This window comes from Carcharodon carcharias, chromosome 10 (genome assembly GCF_017639515.1).
Source record: "Carcharodon carcharias isolate sCarCar2 chromosome 10, sCarCar2.pri, whole genome shotgun sequence".
Classification (NCBI taxonomy): domain Eukaryota; kingdom Metazoa; phylum Chordata; class Chondrichthyes; order Lamniformes; family Lamnidae; genus Carcharodon; species Carcharodon carcharias.
The window spans coordinates 82,303,042-82,323,295 of NC_054476.1; the positions used below are offsets into that span (position 1 = coordinate 82,303,042).

General features: G+C 41.4%; 1 protein-coding gene and 1 pseudogene across 2 annotated transcripts in view; one reads left to right on the top strand and one right to left on the bottom strand.

The window, feature by feature from the left end:
• Window positions 1-20,254, bottom strand: part of pdhx (pyruvate dehydrogenase complex component X) — a 230,810-nt gene that overhangs the window by 116,808 nt on the left and 93,748 nt on the right. The window lies entirely within an intron of this gene.
• On the top strand, window positions 14,323-14,487 carry LOC121283713 (annotated as a pseudogene).

The following is a 20,254-nucleotide window of genomic DNA, read 5'->3' on the forward strand; positions in this document are numbered from 1 at the left end:
CAAGTTGTTATATAATAGCAAATTATTTTTAACTACTCTATAAAAACTGTTTATAGGTGAGTAACCTACAATCTTAGCACATTGCACATGCCCTCTTCCTGTACAAAACTAGCAGATCACAAAACATTTTAAAATGAATTCAATTAATGGATTTTTGCCTATACTTTGCTGATGGCATGAGATCTAACTTTAGATCTAATTCCCCAGTATCATTTAAACAGCATTCACTATTCCTGTTCAATATTAACTGCCTTTCATAGCCTCCCTCTATAATGAACTGCTTTTCCACAAAGTTGTCCTCAATAAGTAGAGATTCATTTCATTTTATGGCACTATTACAGTATACAGGTATTCCATGGTTCCAGAAATAATTTCAGCTTACCTAGTACCTTATACATCCTTAGAATAATGGTAATGCTTCACAAAGGATTATTTTTAAAATGCAGTGACTGTTACCTGGGATGAGAAGGCTATCCTTTGATGAGACACAGAGTAAATCAGGCTACAGTCTCTGGAGCTTAGAAAAATGATACAAGATTCTGAAGGGGCTTAGCAAGGTAGTCATTGACTGGTGGTTTCCCCTGGCTGGGGAATCTAGAACACAGGAGGGGTGCATAGTGTCAAGATAAGCGGCTAATGATTTTTGATCTCAGGGAATCAAGGTTACTGGGAACAGGTGGGAAAGTGGAGTTGAGGCAGGAAATTAGCCAGGATCATATTGAATGGCTAAGCAGGATCGAAGGGTTATATGATAGCAAAAAAGGTGGCAGATAGAATTAAACATGGAAAAGTGGTAGACCAGAGTATTTTCTGAATGGTGATGAGCTAGAAACTGTAGATGGGCAGACAGCTTTAGTGACTCATGTACACAAATGACTAAAAACTAGTGAACAGGTACCTGAAAATAAATTTGGAAGGTAGTGGAATGTTTGCTTTCATCCTAAAGGGACTGGAATACAAAGAAGTGGAAGTAATGTTTCAGCTGTTTAAAGCTCTTCCCTGAAATTACTTTCAAAACTTACTTTCTGTATATAGGTATTGAGCTGTTTAAAAATAAGAAACTGTACAATCTAAGCAACATATATTTGTGTAGCACTTTTAACTTAAAACTTCCCAAGATGCTTCACAAAAACATTATTGTACAAAATATGACACGTAGGACATTGGAGCAAATAACCAAAAACTTTGGTGAGTTTTAAAGAGAGAGCCTTAAAGGAGGAAAGTGAGATAGAGAAGCTGAGAGGCTTAGGGAGGGAATTCCAGAGCTTAGGGTCCTTGCAGCTGAAGGCACAGCCACCGATGGTACAGCTATTAAAATCAGGGATGTTCAAGAAATCACATTTAGAGGAGTGCCAAAATATTGAAGTGTTGGAGGCCTGGAGGAGATTAGGGATAGGACAGGACAAGGCCATGGAGAGATTTGAAAATCAGGATGAGAATTTTAGAATCGAAACAGTGCTCAAATGGGGACCAACGCAGATCAGCGAGAACAGGGTGATTGGGACTTGGTGCAAGTTAGGTCACTGAGAGCAGAGTTTTGGATGACCTCAGGCTTACAGAAGGCAGAATGTGGAATGTGTCCAGGCGTGCATTGGAATATTCTAGTCTAGAGGATTTAACGGTATGATTGAGGGTTTCAACAGCAGATGAGCTGAGGCAGGGACGAAGTCAGAACTTGTCGTGCCCCTAACCAAACTGTTCCAGTACAGCTACAACACTGGCATCTACCCGGCAGTGTGAGAAATTGCCCAAGGATGTCCTGAACACAAAAAGCAGGGCAAATCCAACCTGGCCAATTACCGTCCCATCAGTCTACTCTCCATCATCAGCAAAGTGATGGAAGGGGTTATCTACAATGCTATCAAGCTGCTTAGCAACAACCTGCTCACTGATGCTCAGTTTGGGACCCACCAGGGCCACTCAGCTCCTGACCTCAATACAGTCTTGGTTCAAACATGGACAAAAGAACTGAACACCAGAGGTGAGGTGAGGGTGACTGCCCTTGACATCAAGGCTGCATTTGGCCAAGTGTGGCATCAGGGAACACCAGCAAAGCTGGAATCAAGGGAATCGGGGGAAATCTCTGCAGGTTGGAGTCATACCCAGCACAAAGGAAGATGGTTGTGGTTGTTGGAGGTCAATCATCTCAGTTCCAGGACATCACTGCAGGAGTTCCTCAGGGTAATGTCCTCGACCCAACCATCTTCAGCTGCTTCATCAATGACCTTCCTTCCATCATAAGGTCAGAAGTGGGGATGTTCGCTGATGATTGTACAATGTTCAGCACCACTCGCAACCCCTCAGATACTGAAGCAGTCCATGTCCAAATGCAGCAAGACCTGGACAATATCCAGGCTTGGGCTGACAAGTGGCAAGTAACATTCATGTCACACAAGTGCCAGGCAATGACCACCTCCAACAAGAGAGAATTTAACCATCACTCCTTGACATTTAATGGCATTATCATCGCTGAATCCTGCATTTTCAACACCTGGGGGTTACCCTTGACCAGAAACTGAACTGGGCTAGCCATATAAGTGCTGTGGGCTACAACAGCAGGTCAGAAGCTAGGATTCCTGCAGCGAGTAACTCACATCCTGACTCCCCAAAGCCTATCCACCACCTACAAGGCATAAGTCAGGAATGTGGTGGAATATTGTGCACTTGCCTGGATGAGTGCAGCTCCCACAACACTTGAGGAGCTTGACACTGTCCAGGGCAAAGCAGCCCACTTGATTAGCACCCCATCCACAAAATTCACTCCCTCCACCACAAACGCACAGGCATCAGTGTGTACCAACTACAAGATGCACTGCAGGAACTCGCAGACAACATTTAGACAACACCTTCCGAACCCATGGCTACTACCAACAGGGGCAGCAGATAGATGGGAACACCACCACCTGGAAGTTCCCCTCCAAGCCACACACCATCCTGACTTGGAAATATATCGCCGTTCCTTCACTGTTGTTGGGTCAAAATCCTGGAACTCCCTCCCTAACAGCACTGTGGGTATTCCTACACCACATGGACTGCAACAGTTCAAGATGGCAGCTCACCACCACCTTCTGAAGGGTAATTGGGGATGGGGAATATATGCTGGCCTAGCCAGCAATGCGCACATCCCACGAATGAATATATATGTAAAAAAATAAGATTCTGAGGGGACTTGAAAGGGTAGATGCTAAGAGGATGCTTCCTCTCATTGGGGAAACCTATAACTAGGGAGCACAAGTTAAAAATAAGGGGTCTCCCATTTAAGATGGAGACGAGGATGAATTTCTCCTCCCAGGGGATCGTTAATCAGTGGAATTCTCTTCCCCAGAGAGCAGTGGGGGTTAGGTCATTGAACATAGTCAAGGCTGAGTTGGATAGCTTTTTAATCTACAAAGGAGTCAAACGTCATGGGGCAGGGAAGTGGAGTTACGGCCACTATCAGATCAGCCATGACCTTACCAAATAGCAGAGAGGACTTGATGGGCCAAATGGCTTACTCCTGCTCCTATTTCTTATGTGCAACAATAGCTGGTAGGTTTGTAATGGAGTGTCCTGATCTCAAATTTGGTCGCCTATCATATCCTAGTGCAAACTCTTTATCTAATCAAGACTTAGATTTCCTAGAGACATTCAGAAAACAGTGTTGAATTTGCATTTATGACGAAGTGCATAAATAATCAAATGTACTGAACTGTGAGAAAATGACATCTAAAGAAAGCAATCCAAATGGCATTCATTGCAGAAGACCATTTACAACAGATGGCTGAAACTGTTATAAAGTTAGCACACTTTTGACAACTGGCTGATATCATTGCATCAGTGAAACTTCAAGATTGCAATCACTGTTCAAAGCCCAATAATGCATTGTGAATATATTTTGTCTTATTTTTCAAATACCATATATAATAAATTAAGCTCTCGGGGTTCTGTACTGAGAGTATAAAAATTCGTCCGGGAGATCAGTTAGTATCATGATGCCAGGTGGCATAGCAGCTGAGCTTATTACCAACAATCACCTTCTGAATCAAGGAATATTGGGAGTGCAGAAGGAAAGGAACAGGCATTTTCAGGTGAAGGAAATTTGAAAATCTTATGCTGCCTTGCTATTCGGTGCCTAAACCAGGAAGTTCCCTGGTAACAGCAGATGAGTTTTGACATTAGTTACATTTCTGCTGCCAGTTCCACTATGCCTCAGTTTTCATTTGCTTTGTAAAAAAAGACTCTCGCAATTGTCTGTCAAACAACCAGGCATGCACGCACTATTGAGGGGTATTTTGTAAAATGACCTTCTCTTTCAATAGCATCGGAGCATTTCCCATAGAATTTGTGATCTAACATTCAGAATCTTTCTATATGCTGTCCTTGCAGTTACACATCTGAGAGGTTAATAATTACCTGCTTGAAGTAATTCTGATTACTGGATTTTATGAAGGGTTTTGATAGATAAATTAGGGAAAACCTGTTTCCTATGGCAGATGGGTCAGTAACCAGAAGGCATAAATTTAAGGTAATTGCAAAAAAATTTAGGGAGGAGAAGAGGGTTGTTTTTTTTTCCAACTTAGTGAAAGGGTGGTGGAGACAGACTCAAGAGTACTTTCAAAATGGAGTTGAATTTCTTATAAAAGGAAAATATCTGCAGGACTTTGGGAAAGCGCAGTGGAGTGGATTGCTGTTTGAGAGAGCTGGCCTAGGCACAATGAGCCAAACGGCAGCTATGACATCAAACTCTCTTCAAAATATTGAAAAACAATTGGTTAATTTAATCTGCAGATCAATGCATTAATGTACAATTAAATAGTAATATGAAGTCCAAAAATGAAATATAAGTGTTATGTATATGCATAAACCAAGAAAGCTTGTAATGGGTCAGTTACTCAATGACTTGAGATTGAGTATGAATGAGTCCTTGATAAATATCTTTTGCTTTCTTGCAAATTTTCTATACCAACTAATTGTACCCAGAGAGATAATCAGCCTTTATTCTGAATAAAGGTTTCTCTAATGTAGGAATCTCAAGGGACTAAATAATATATTACTGTGTATATACTTACAATCAAGGAAAATAAACAGATGCCACAAACACAATGGCGCTCTCATGTGTCTGTGTGAATTGTATGAAATTCTGTGGTGGATCAAATTAGTTTGGGAAATAAGAGAGATAAGCTGGTTTAAGTAATGGAAATAGGTGGGAAAAGGAAAATCTATATAAATTATTGCAAAAAAAAAGAAAAGGGGATTTTTGTTGTGAAAGATAAGCTGGTCCCATCGAGCATGTCACAAGGGGGTACATTGTTAAACCTGGTTAAGCTATTGTATAAGTATTGGGCTACTTGAGATTGCTATAAAACGTATAATAATATTTATTACACCATGGTCCCAATGTGACAGCATAGACAGAAATTTACAAATGTGACGAGCACAAAGAATCAGTGAAAAGGTTGAGGATGCAGTCAGCAAGGTCAATTAGGAAGATTTCATGGGTAATAGAGAACTAAGAAATGCACTAAGAAATGAATGACAGCGTGGATTGCAAGGAACTGAGTATTGGACTGTAAACCGCCATCTAACAGATTAAGAGAAAGTCGAAAACAAAAACAGAATTACCTGGAAAAACTCAGCAGGTCTGGCAGCATCGACGGAGAAGAAAAGAGTTGAAGTTTCGAGCTCTCATGACCCTTCCACAGAACTGAGTGAATATAAGGAGAGGGGTGAAATATAAGCTGGTTTAAGGTTGGGGGGGGTGGTGGGGTGTGTGTGTGTGGTTGTAGGGACAAGCAAGCAGTGATAGGAGCAGATAATCAAAAGATGTCACAGACAGAAGAACAAAAGAACACAGAGGTGTTGAAGGTGGTGATATTATCTAAACGAATGTGCTAATTAAGAATGGATGGTAGGGCACTCAAGGTACAGCTCTAGTGGGAGTGGGGTGGAAAGACTAGCAGGGCATAAAAGATTTAAAAATAATGGAAATAGGTGGGAAAAGAAAAATCTATATAAATTATTGGAAAAAACAAAAGGAAGGGAGAAGAAACAGAAAGGGGGTGGGGATGGAGGAGGGATTTCAAGATCTAAAGTTGTTGAATTCAAAATTCAGTCCGGAAGGCTGTAAAGTGCCTAGTCGGAAGATGAGGTGCTGTTCCTACAGCTTGCGTTGGGCTTCACTGGAACAATGCAGCAAGCCAAGGACAGACATGTGGGCAAGAGAGCAAGGTGGAGTGTTAAAATGGCAAACGACAGGGAGATTTGGGTCATTCTTGTGGACAGACTGCAGGTGTTCTGCAAAGCGATTGCCCAGTTTATGTTTGGTCTCTCCAATGTAGAGACCGCATTGGGAGCAACGAATGCGGTAGACTAAGTTGGGGGAAATGCAAGTGAAATGCTGCTTCACTTGAAAGCAGCTTATATTTCATCCCTCTCCTTATATTCACTCAGTTCTGTGGAAGGGTCATGAGGACTTGAAACGTCCATCAAGCCATTGTTTCCAGGACTGTCACTGACCTCATCTCCTCTGGAGATCTTCCTCTCACAGCTTCCAACCTGATAGTCGCCCAACCTCGGACGGCCCGCTTCTACCTCCTACCCAAAATCCACAAACAGAACTGTCCCGGTAGACCGATCGTGTCAGCCTGCTCCTGCCCCACGGAACTCATTTCTCGTTATCTTGACTCCCTTCTCTCTCCCCTTGTCCAGTCCCTTCCCACCTACATTCGTAATTCCTCTGACACCTTACTTCACATCAACAATTTCCAGTTCCCTGGCCCCAACCGCTTCCTCTTCAACATGGACGTCCAATCCCTCTACACCTCCATCCCCCACCAGGATGTTCTGAGGGCCCTTAGCTTCTTCCTCGAACAGAGGCCCAAACAATCCCCATCCACCACTACTCTCCTCCATCTGGCTGATCTTGTTCTCACACTGTATAATTTCTCCTTTCACTCCTCTCACTTCCTCCAAATAAAAGGTGTGGCTATGGGTACCCGCATGGGCCCCAGCTATGCCTGTCTCTCTATGGGGTATGTGGGACATTCCTTGTTCCAGTCCTACTCCGGCCCCCTTCCACAACTCTTTCTCCGGTACATCGATGATTACTTCGGTGCTGCTTCATGCTCTCATCGGGACCTGGAAAAATTTATTAATTTTGCTTCCAACCTCCACCCCTCCATCATTTTCACATGGCCCATCTCTGACAATTCCCTTCCCTTCCTTGACCTCTCTGTCTCAATGTCTGGTGATAGACTGTCCACCAATATCCATTACAAGCCTACCGACTCCCACAGCTACCTCGACTACAGCTCCTCACACCCTGCTTCCTGTAAGGACTCCATTACATTCTCTCAGTTCCTTTGCCTCCATCGCATCTGTTCTGATGATGCTACCTTCAAAAACAGTTCCTCTGACATGTCCTCCTTCTTCCTTAACCGAGGTTTTCCACCCACAGTTGTTGACAGGGCCCTCAACCATGTCTGGCCCATCTCCCGCGCATCCGCCCTCACGCCTTCTCCTCCCTCCCAGAAACATGATAGGGTCCCCCTTGTCCTCACTTATCACCCCACCAGCCTCCACATTCAAAGGATCATCCTCCGCCATTTCTGCCAACTCCAGCATGATGCCACCACCAAACACATCTTCCCTTCAGCCTCCCTGGCAGCATTCCATAGAGATCGTTCCCTCCGGGACACCCTGGTCCACTCCTCCATCACCCCTTACTCCTCAACCCCCACCTATGGCAGCTCCCCATGCCCACGCAAAAGATGCAACACCTGCCCCTTCACTTCCTCTCTCCTCACCGTCCAAGGGCCCAAACACTCCTTTCAAGTGAAGCAGCATTTCACTTGCATTCCCCCCAACTTAGTCTACTGCATTCGTTGCTCCCAATGTGGTCTCCTCTTCATTGGAGGGACCAAACGTAAACTGGGCGACCGCTCTGCAGAACACCTGCGGTCTGTCCGCAAGAATGACCCAAACCTCCCTGTCGCTTGCCATTTTAACACTCCACCCTGCTCTCTTGCCCACATGTCTGTCCTTTGCTTGCTGCATTGTTCCAGTGAAGCCCAACGCAAACTGGAGGAACAGCACCTCATCTTCCGACTAGGCACTTTACAGCCTTCCGGACTGAATTTTGAATTCAACAGCTTTAGATCTTGAACTCCCTCCTCTATCCCCACCCCCTTTCTGTTTCTTCTCCCTTCCTTTTGTTTTTTCCAATAATTTATATAGATTTTTCTTTTCCCACCTATTTCCATTATTTTTAAATCTTTTATGCCCTGCTAGTCTTTCCGCCCCACCCCCACTAGAGCTGTACCTCTTTCGAGTACAAACCCGTTTCCATCTGTTTCAGATGAAGTTACATCGTTTCATAGTTTGCCATTGTGAGATTTGAACTCTTGATAATGTTACAAAGTCTTCTGTCAGGTACAGCTATGTAACTCTTTTGAGTACAAGCCCGTTTCCATCTGTTTCAGATGAAGTTATATTGTTTCATAGCTTGCCATTGTGAGATTTGAACTCTTGATACTCTTTTGAGTAAACCTGTTTCCATCTGTTTCAGATGAAGTTACATTGTTTCATAGTTTGCCATTGTGAGATTTGAACTCTTGATCTGGGGGTTACAAACCCAGTACCATAACCACTTGGCTATTTAGGCCAAGCCTAAAGTTTTTTTTAATGGAAACTAGACCTGTTAAGTAACTCTTTCGAGTACCTTGAATGCCCTACCATCCATTCTTAATTAGCACATTCGTTTAGATAATATCACCTTCAACACCTGTGTTCTTTTGTCTGTGACATCTTTTGATTATCTGCTCCTATCACTGCTTGCTTGTCCCTACAACCACACCACCAACCGCCCCCCCCCAACCCCCCCACTACGACCGCCACCTTAAACCAGCTTATATTTCACCCCTCTCCTTATATTCACTCAGTTTTGTTGAAGGGTCATGAGATCTCGAAACGTCAACTCTTTTCTTCTCCGTCGATGCTGCCAGACCTGCTGATTTTTCCAGGTAATTCTGTTTTTGTTTTGGATTTCCAGCATCCGCAGTTTTTTGTTTTTATTTAAGAGAAAGCCGAGTTCTGCATTCCTCCTATGCACTGTTGTGTTTAGAACATTGTTGATGTTAGAATGTGATGTGGTGGGGAAAATACTTAAAAGGAACTGTGATTTTTAAAAAATAATAGAAGCCAGCAGGCAAAGGGGAACAGGAAGATTTTGGGACTGATGGAGGACAACTGTTCATTTCTGTCTATCAGTAGCTAATGAAATGCTCCATTCTAAAGCTCCTGAATTGATAGTTGGTGTGAGATGAGGTTCTAATAGCTCAATGGGTAAAAGTATTGCATGAGTGGCATCATGCCATACAGAGCAGGAAGGTTCCAAGTTGGGACCCCCAGTCTCTGATGAGTTAGCTGATGTCAGTTAGAATAGCTGTGAGAGAATAATTCAATCCCTGAGCTACAGAGGAGAAGGAATAACACTCATGTGTTACTGTTCTTGATTGCTATTCAACAAAAGTAAATGACCTTCAACTTTTACAAGAAACATAGTAATATAGAAGCTAGGAGGAGTAGACCATTCGGCCCTTCAAGCCCGCTCCGCCATTCAATATGATCATGGCTAATCCTCGACCTCAACACCATATTCCCGCTTTCTCTCCATACCCCTTGATGACCCTAATATCCAAAAATTTATCAATTTCTTTCTTGAATATACTCAGTGACCCAGGCACTACAGCCTTCTGTAGTAGAGGATTCCACAGGTTGACCACCTTCTGAGTGAAGAAATTTTTCCTCATCTCAGTTCTAAATGACCTGCCCCGTATCCTGAGACTGTGGCCCCTGCTTCTAAGATCCCCAACCAGGGGAAACATCCTCCCTACATTTAGTCTGTCTAGCCCTGTTAGAATTTTATACATTTCAATCAGATCCCATCTCATTCTTCTAAACTCCAGTGAATACAGGCTCAGTCAAACCAATCTCTCCTCATACAACAGTCCTGCCATCCCAGGTATCAGCCTAGTGAACCTTCACTGCACATCCTCCATGGCAAGTATATCCTTTCTTAGGTAAGGAGACCAGAACCGCATGCAATATTCCAGGTGGTCTCACTAAGGCCCTGTATAACTGCAGTAAGACATCCCAACTTCTGAACTTAAATCCTCTTACAATGAAGACCAACATACTATTTGCCTTCCTAATTGCTTGCTGCGCCTGCCTATTTACTTTCGTTGACTGGTGTACAAGGACAGCCTGATTCCTTTGTACGTCCACATTTCCCAATATATCACCATTTAAATAATACTGACTTTCTGTTTTTCACACCGAAGCGTATAACTTCACACTCATCCACCTTATGCTGCATCTGCCATGTGTTTGCCCATACACACAACTTGTTTTAAATCACCCTGAAGCCTCCTTGCACCATCCTCACAACCTCACCCAGTTTTGTGTCATCAGCAAACTTTGAAATATTACATTTGGTTCCGTCATCCAAGTCATTTATATATATCGTAAATAGTTGGGGCCCAAGTACTGATCCCTCTGGTACACAGCTAGTCATCCGGAAAAAGACCCATTCATTTCCACAACAACAGCAGCAACAAAAACAGAAAATGCTGGAAAAACTCAGCAGGTCTGAAGAAGTCATACGGACTCGAAACGTTAACTCTTTTTTTCTCTCCACAGATGCTGTTAGACCTGCTGAGTTTTTCCAGCATTTTGTTTTTGTTTCAGGTTTCCAGCATCTGCTTTACTTTGCTTTTATCCATTTATTCCCACACTCTGTTTCCGGACTTTCAACGAACTTTCAATCCATGCCAGTATATTACCCCTAATCCCACGTGCTTTAATTTTACCCACTAGCCTCTTATGTGGGATCTTATCAAAAGCCTCTTGAAATCCAAATACACCATATCCACTGGTTCTCCCTTATCTATTCTACTAATTACATCCTAAAAAAACTCCAGTAGATTAGTTAAGCATGGTTTCCCTTTCATAAACCCATGCTGACTTTGTCTAATCCCATTAATGCTTTCCAAGTGTTCTGTTACCATGTCTTTTATAATAGACTCTAGTATTTTCTCCACTACTGATGTTAGGCTAACTGGTCTGTAATTGTCTGTTTTTTCTCTCCCTCCTTTTTTAAATAGCGGGGTTACATTTGCCGCCCTCCAATCTATAGGAACTGTTCCAGAGTCTATGGAATTTTGGAAGATGACCACCAATGCATCCAATATTTCCAGGGCGACTTCCTTTAGTACTCTGGGATGTAAATCATCAGGCCCTAAGGATTTTTCAGCCTTTAACCCAAGTAATTTCACTTAGCACCTTTTTTTTTACTAATACTGATTTTCTTCAATTCCTCCCTCTCAGTAGGCCCTTGGTTCCCTAACATTTCTGGGAAATTATTTGCGTCGTCTTTAGCGAAGACAAAACCAAAATGTATGTTCAATTCTTCTGCCATTTCTTTGTTCCCCATTATAACTTCCCCTGTTTCTGCACTAGAACAATGTACAAATTAGAAAGCATATTAATGTTACAGAATTGCACTGTTGCATGAATGGCTGGATGTGAAGTTTTATGACCTATAATCATCTTAAGGCTGTTGTTTTTGCTTTAATTTTCGAAGCATGCTTTCTAAAAGGTTGTGAAGATCAGTCCATTCTTTATCTACCCCGCCTTGACACAGCATTCAAACTACATGCAAATCTAATTCATAGATGCATTTAAGGTGAAGCTAGACAAACATTTGAGGGAAAAGGAAATAGATGGTTATGGTGGTAGATTTAGATGAGGAAAGATGAGAGGTGTCACAAGAGGAGCAGAAACACCAGCATGGACTGGTTGGACTGAGTGCCCTGTTTCTGTGCTTTATATTCTATGAAATCCTCTGAAAGTAATACTGTCTTTTTCCCCCAGAAGATTATTTTTGTGTGCAAAAGAAGGATTCAAATAAGTCATTAGCTGAGGCACCAAGGGTAGTATCTCCCAAAATTAAAGTCAATGAGAATGAAGAATCTAGTGAACATTCAGGCATTACTTCAATTTTTAAGTTACAAAACATTAATGAAAAGAGTAGAATATACACCCTTCTTCCTAATCTCATGGAAAACGATGGATACCAGGGAGTGATCATGAGGCAGTAATCTAATAACTTTAAATTGTATTCTTGGTACACTTTTCAGGGTTACCTCCCTAGATTTCGGTCTGTTTTTCTACCACTGGCAAATCTCCGTTCAGACACTGGTTGCTGATATACTTCAGATCACTAGCGCAATGAAGATTGCCACAATGAATATTACTGTAAATTAACAAGGAATAATCTGTAGTTGGTCACTGTGAGCAGAGCATTTATATAAAACTAAATTATGTACGCAATAGATATATTTCAGGAGAATGAAAACTTAAATTAACAACCATGCAGAAAAATGAAAAATCTTAGGAATTTTTAAAACATGTTCTCTGGGACAAGGGTTGTGCTTCTTGAAACAAGCTTCGTTGGTCTAGTTACTGACCACGGTAATCTGTCCAATTGGAGCTATATGTCACAGCTGCTTTGTTCAGATACACAGCAATTGCAAACACTAATCTTACAGCTCCCTCTAAGTTTACTGGGTATAACTACCTCATCACTGAAGTCTGTAACACACAAAATACTTCAGCTCTCCAAAAAAATCGCTCCTATTCCTAGTAGATGCAAAGGAATGACTACAATCACTGACCGTCCCCCGCACCGTCCCCCCACCCATCCACCCACTATATCCCATGTAGAAAGTTCCTTTTTTCTCCTTGTTAACTTGTAGAATACCAAATACATACAGAAGCCAAAACCTGCAGAGATGAAAATCAGTGGATATGAGTGAACTATCTCTTTGCTTAATTTATGGGACGAGTGAGATCTCAGGAGGATGTGTGTTGGGGTCTCAACTATTCAGCATATTGTATTCATTAACAATTTAGATGATGAAATACAAAGCCAGATATGTAAATAAAAGATAGGGCAGCACCCTCAAAGATAGGGCAGTTTAGGTTTACTAGAATGATACCTGGACTCCAAGGGCTACATTTCAAGGAGGGATTACATAAACTAGGATTGTATTCCTTGGAATTTATAAGATTAAAGGGTGACTTGAGCAAAGTTTTCAAACTATTAAGATGAACAGATATGGTAGATAGAGTCAAATTATTTCCATTAGTTGGGAAGTCTAGGACAAGAGAGCAGAGTCTAAAAATTAGAACTCAACCTCTCAGGAAGAAAATTGGGAAACATTTTTAGACCACAAAGGATGGGAGAAGTTTGGAACTATCTTCAGCAAATGGCAATTGATGTATGATCAAATATGAATTTTAAATCTGAAATTTTCAGAGTTTTGCTAACCAAAGGTATTAAGGGATTATGAGGCAAAGGTGAGTTTATGGAGTTAGGTTACGGTCAGCCATGATTTTATTGAATGGTAGGATAGGCTTGAAGGGTTAAATGGTCAACATGTGAGCCTATTTTTCTACTTACAGAAAGTAGATTCTTTACGTGATTTCAGGGAAGAAATTCCACTCAGGATAAGAGAAGACACAGCTTAAATCTCAACCTCAGTCCTGAGAGGAGAGCGTAGCCTAGTTAGGAACATTTCTCTTCCTATCCATACTGACGGGCCAACAGGTATAACTAAACCCAAGGCCCATTAAGAAAACGGAAGTCTGCCAATTGGGCTGATTAGAATTAAGAAACTACTCAGTTTATGAAATAGTTAATTTTCTAACACATTTTTAGTTCAGGAAGAAGGCTGATTAAATAGGAGGGAATTTTCATTCCTAGTATTTTTGGTAATTCCAGAAAGTAGGATTTTACAAATTGGGAGATGGGAATTCTGAGGGTATGGTCTTGCCACCTACTGTTCAAGTGTGGAAAGCACAGTACATGTGGGCTGATACGACAATCTGGCCTGACCAGGAGTGGTTGGTCATTTCTGGTTAGTAGTCTGTTCTGTTGTAGAACAATGCCTTCTTCATGGTGTCTTTGCAGACCTCTGTTATTTAAACCCTTTCCTCATATCATTCTGGTGCAATTTAACTGCCTTTAGTACATTTGCACTTAATGGAATTAGGATTTTAAAACAGAGTCCTATTCAACCACTCATCCTATTCAATCCAAACTGTACTGTCCATCAACATGAATCAGTTCAAAGAGTGATGGCATGTAAAAATTTCAAAACAAACAGCGATATTTCTGGACTCCAATACATTTAGAAGGCACCTTACCATTTCGATGGGTGAAGGGGTGCTGGAATAAATGGTTAATGCAGGTGACAGTATTTATAAAGTCAAACGACTTTGGAAAAGCCTCTTATTGTACGCTAAGCTTGTGGACATGGTGCAAACTGTGAATAGCACACGGATGAGGCGCTTGTGCTTTACCCATGGGGAATCTATATCAAGAGATTTCAGAAGCACAATTTTTGTTTCTTGGAGCTGTTGGTGATCATTTGTTACGGTGCTCTGAACAAAAAAAAACTCTTGGGATGGAAATAACAAATACAGGACATTATTTAAGTGCTTTAACAAACATAAAACGTAAAGGACCACGGGATGATAGAGTCGTTCTCCATCCTATCCCGCAAGGGACTTCACTTTCCTTGTGGTAAACTGCATCACACAAAGCATTAATTACAATCCTATAAGTGCTCTATAATCTGCAACATATTAAATTCCTTACATTAGGTAATTCCTTCAATCTATCACATTGAAACTTCCTCGCCTCTCTCTCTACTCTCCAAAGTACTGGCTAGTCACTTAATTACGGAAATGAATTGGCCCTTTGATATAGGTCTGGATAATTTATCACAGCAATGTTTTTCAATACAGAGCAGTGATTTTACTGTGATTTTTGTGGAGTTGTTTTTTTTTTAACAGACCACTTAATTTCCAATGGTTTATGTCCAGAGGGCAAATTGCAGAGACTGACTAATCATCAGTATTTGGAGGGGAAAAAAAGTGTTCTATATAATGGATTCAGATGAAAGAAAACATACTTAAGTAACTGGACAGTCATATACTGCAATAGGCTTTCATAATCTGAAACAATGCCTATTTATTATAACATACAGCAGTTTGGGTAGGAGATTATAAATTAGAAATTTTGAGGAAAAAAATACATCCAAAATGTTAACCCATCTTTCTCTTTCAGGTGTTGACCAACTTGCTTTGTTTTTCCAGTAATTCTAGTTTCTATTTCAGATTACAATATTCCTTTCTTCTCTCTATAATATGAGTATTATACCACTGTGAAACTGTATATTATTTTTCTGTTCCAGAATGCTGTAAAAACTGGTACATTATTAAAAGTGACAGTAAGTGCACTCAAGCTAAAAGACCCTGAGTTTGGAGCTTATCTGTAACCTGCTGAAACTTTGAATTTATAGTTTGCAATTGTCCAAAGCCCCCTTATAGGTGAGAAATCAGCCTCGGGAGGGCCCATTTTCTGGGGCTGAGTGCCCTTAGAGCTTCAAAATAGCATCCATGGCACACACGCATATTTGTGAAGTACCAAATACCATTTCTGTGCAGGTAGAAGTACACACACTGTGAAGGTCCACTGAAACTATGCAGAACAGGCAGGTGCTGATGCCAATTCATTCACAACTCATGCATAATGTGAGAACCATGCTTCCACAAGAAATGTGGCAGAGCACACTATCAGCCTGCTGAAACAACGTGGATCGCTTAGAAGCCCTGCAGTACTCGCTGAGAATCAGTCAAGCTTCAAGATGGTCTATTGCATGCTGCACAACCTTTGCCATCACAATGGGACAGCCCTTGTCACCAGCTATCACGAGAAGCTGAGGAGCAAGAGCACAAGGAGGAGGAAGAGGAAAGGAGGTAACAACTGAGACAGTCCCTTTTTGTTGTGGAATAATTTTTGAGTTGCGTCCATGAGGTCACCTACACAGGACTCCCAGCGCAGAGCTCCAATGATGCTAGTTTTAAACAGAGCAGGTCAGTTTTAAGTAGGGCAAGTATCAACTTTGGGCACCCTGCAGATGTGTGCAGCCAATAAACAGCATGTTTAACACTGGCTGCATGTAAGTATCCTGTACAAGGTAACACTAGGTGGGCAAGCTGCCTGCATTTCATCCAACAGGTGCGGGCTAAGTGCGCATGTGACTGGGGACTGTTCAATTTACCCAACATCATTTTCAAACCAAACTGGGCAGTGCTGTATAAATAGCTGCTGTTGTTCAGTACTAAGTGGACCGAGGCAGAAAGACAGTCACCTCAGGAAGACTCCCACCTACTTCTGCAGCCAGCTAGCAAGTGGAAATGCCATAGGCCCATGAATAGATTAACAACTGAATCTCTTCCATTTTTTTTATTCTTTCTTGAGAGATGGATGTCACTGGCTAGGCCAGCATTTATTGCCCATCCCTAGTTGCTCTTGAGAAGGTGGTGCTGAGCTGCCTTCTTGCAGTCCCTGTGGTCTAGGTACACCCACAGTGCTATTAGGGAGGGAGTTCCAAGATTTTGACCCAGTTACAGTGAAGGTATGGCGATACATTTTGAGATCAGGAATGGTGAGTGGCTTGGAGGGGATCTTCCAGGTGGTGTTCCCATATGTCTGCTGCCCTTCTGCTTCAAGACTGCAGCGGTCATGGGTTTAGAAGGTGTTGCCTAAGTGTGCACCATCTTGTAGATGGTGCACATTGCTGCCACAGTGCATCAGTGGTGGAGGAAGTGAATGATTGTGGATGGGGTGTCAATCAAATGGGCTGCTTTGTCCTGGATGCTGTTAAGCTTCTTGAGTGTTGTTGGAGTAGCACTCATCCAGGCAAGTGGAGAGTGTTCCACCACACTACTGACTTATGCCTTGTAGTTGGTGGACAGGCTATGTGGAGTCAGGAGGTGAGTTACACGTTGCAGGATTCCTAGCCTCTGGCCTGCTCTTGCAGTCACAGTATTTATATGGCTAGTCCAGTTCAGTTTATGGTCAATGGTAACCCCCCCAGGATGTTAATAGTGAGGGATTCAGCGATGATAATGCCATTGAATGTCCAGGGTCATTGGTTAGATTCTATCTTGTAGGAGACAGTCATTGCCTGGCACCTGTGTGGCATGAATGCTACTTGCCATTTGTCAGCCCAAGCCTGGATATTGTCCACGTCTTGCTGCATTTGGACATGGACTGCTTCAGCATCTAGGAAGTCATGAATGATGCAGAACCTTGTGCAATCATCAGTGAACACCCCCACTTCTGACCCTATGATGGAGGCAAGTTCATTGATGAATCAGCTGAAGATGGTTGGGCCTAATATCCCTATTAAAAGTTTATATTAAAAAGAGAGAAGAGGTGCTGCATTCAGGTGAAAGTTTGGATTTAAGAGTGAAATTAGAAAGCATTATTATGCACAAGAATGGTGGAAATGTAGAACTCACTCCCTAAAATGCTGTGGATACCTGGGCAACTGAATTTTTCTCAAGACTGAGATTGATGGAATTTTGTTAGGCAATGGTTTCAAAGGGTAGGGAAAAAGAATGGTAAATTGAGTTAGGATCTAACAAATGATCAAACTGAATGTTGGAACAAACTTGAGCTGACTGCTCACCTCCTGCTACTACATTCCTCAGTGTTCACTTAACAGATGATGATTACCTGGAATGACAAGGGTCTTCCTTACCATTTGCAGCTGAGACAATTTACATGCCTGCTCTCTGAGATGTTTAGAAAAGCATTTTGTCACTTTTGCACTACATGGGTTATTTATGTTAAGCAGCATGGTGAGAGAGAGTTGGGTCTGTCAGCTGCAGTCCTGTAAAACTGCCCTATCTACTGTTCCTGACTGAATGTTTCTAGGAAATCTTTGACAATTGTTCATGCCAACTGTGAACATTAATTAGATTAGTTCAAGACTCAGGGGGTCCAGCACCCATCTGGGAGATATTCACATGTCAAAAGTTACCTTCATAAATATCTACTTATTGTTGGGTTGAGTTGAGGTTGCCTGCTATCATCAGTCACAGCCAGTTCGGTGTTCAAGGTTAGGTATGTGTAAAAAACTCATAAATAACATGAGATGGCTCTTCTTTTATTGCAAGAATTTTTATCTGGCTTATCTCCACCTTCAGTAATTCTTGCCAACTAGTTATCCCAACTATCATGCAGCCAATAACTCGCTCTATGACAATCCTCTCATATTGAAGACAATTTCGGTTTTTGAAAGTTGATATTGGTATCAGGCTATTTTGAGGTCAGGTTTGGCATATGCTAGTTGCCGCTACATTGCCCCAGTAGCATTCCCTGGTCCTTGTCTGATAGAAGTTAAGTGCAGAATAAATTACTCCACCAATTTCCCATAACATCAGCCCAGTAGATAACTCACTAATAACAATTCCATGTCCTGCACCATAGCCTCTCAATGAGATTGACAAATTAGAGCCAATTTATGTTGATTGGAGTCAACTATAGGTGGGTAGGTGGTAAAAGTAAAGGTGCAAAACACACATCATTTTGCATGTAAGCCAAGATAGCAGGAACACAAGTTTTCTTGAAAAACGAACTTCCCTGTAGTTATAAGAAAATATAAAAATTCTGCATTTTATACATCGTTAACTTTCATACAGTTATTCAAAATCAGGGTCAGGCAATTGTGATTTGTCTGAAAACATCAATCAAACAGCAATTACAAAAAAAATATTTTGAAAAAAAATCAGATCTCTTTATAGCCATTCGTCTAGAAATTTCACACGCAGGCTTGTGAAAGCTGTCATTTCCGGAATAAATCAGAACTTGTTTCAGCTCTCACTGACAGCTGAGACTTGAATTTAAATTACAAATAAATGCCATGAAACATGTTTACCAACTAGCTAAAATGCATCTTATTTAATGGGACATTAAAACACACCCTCTGTTGCTCACTGTTGCAAAGTAGTCCAGCGGCATTCCTTTCAGTATTCGTTCCTGGAATTGTCTCAGGTTACTGTTAGCAGATCAGAGATATCTTTCCGGGGGGTAATAACTGAAAGCAATACAGTGCTCTGACTGACTAGATATTCATTAGTAAATTAAAAATGATCAAGCAGTAACAAGATTCTTCTGAGAAGAATGAAGAAAACTATTTAATATCAACATTTTTGATACATTATTGATACAAGATTGTACATATGTGCACATGTGTACACACATATGCATGAGACAAAAAAATGATGAATATAAAAGATACACATCATAGAAGGAGTGACAGTGATTGTCTAATTGTATATTGGCACATAAAATAGTCAGCATTTGTTGATCTCCTGGAGGTAACCCATTAGAATCAGATGATCCCTTTCCAGTTTTTGCATATACCAAATACAAAAGCATTGAATTAAGTTTTAAAGCTTTATTTGTGGTAAGGGCTGCCTGAACATACCTTAGTGCATTACGAACCAGGTATGGTTCACATTTTTCTAAAGCATAAAACAAGTAGAACCCAGAAGGTGTGAGGGCTGAAGAGAAGCCCTCTTAAAAGGCATCGTAGAGGTTGCTCTAATCTGGGATTCACGCTATCATGGGATGAGGAGTGAGCTGTGGGACTGGCATGTAAAAAGATGGTGACAACAACTACAAAGCTGCTTACATTGGGATTACAGGCAGCTTTGCCTTTACCAATAAATAAGTCATTGGCAGTCAATTTTCAAACCAGTCAGCCAGTATCTGAGTTGTCTAAGTCCCATTTGTAAACAAGAAAACCATGTATTCAGTGATTTACCATTCAGTATTTATTGAAGAACAGATGATATATGAAGACTTCATCCAGCATCTTGCAAATATTTTACGGAAGGCTTAAAACCAAAAATGTACATATAGGGTATGGGGGTAGATGGGAAAATGGAGTTGAGGCCACAATCAGATCAGCCATGACCTTACCAAATGGCGGAGCAGGCTCAAGGGGTCGAATGGCCTACTCCTGCTCCTAATTAGTTTGTTTGTATGCATAGACCAGGGACAAACTTAAGTATGTCATATTTAACAACTTCCCAAAAATCAAGTTCATATTTCCAGCAAAGTATTTTTTTGAACTTTACTTAAGCAATTATATAAAAACATTATTGCATTGAGCGATGAATAAAAATTATACACGACAACTTTCTGCACAAACTGCTCTGTAAACATTTAGAATGGAAATCTTGTACATAAACTGGTCTCTATATTGATATTATCTGGGCTGACCACTGGATGACATGATGCAACAGTTCTGAAGTGTCTGTCAATCCATTTGCCATCTTGCTTTCCTGC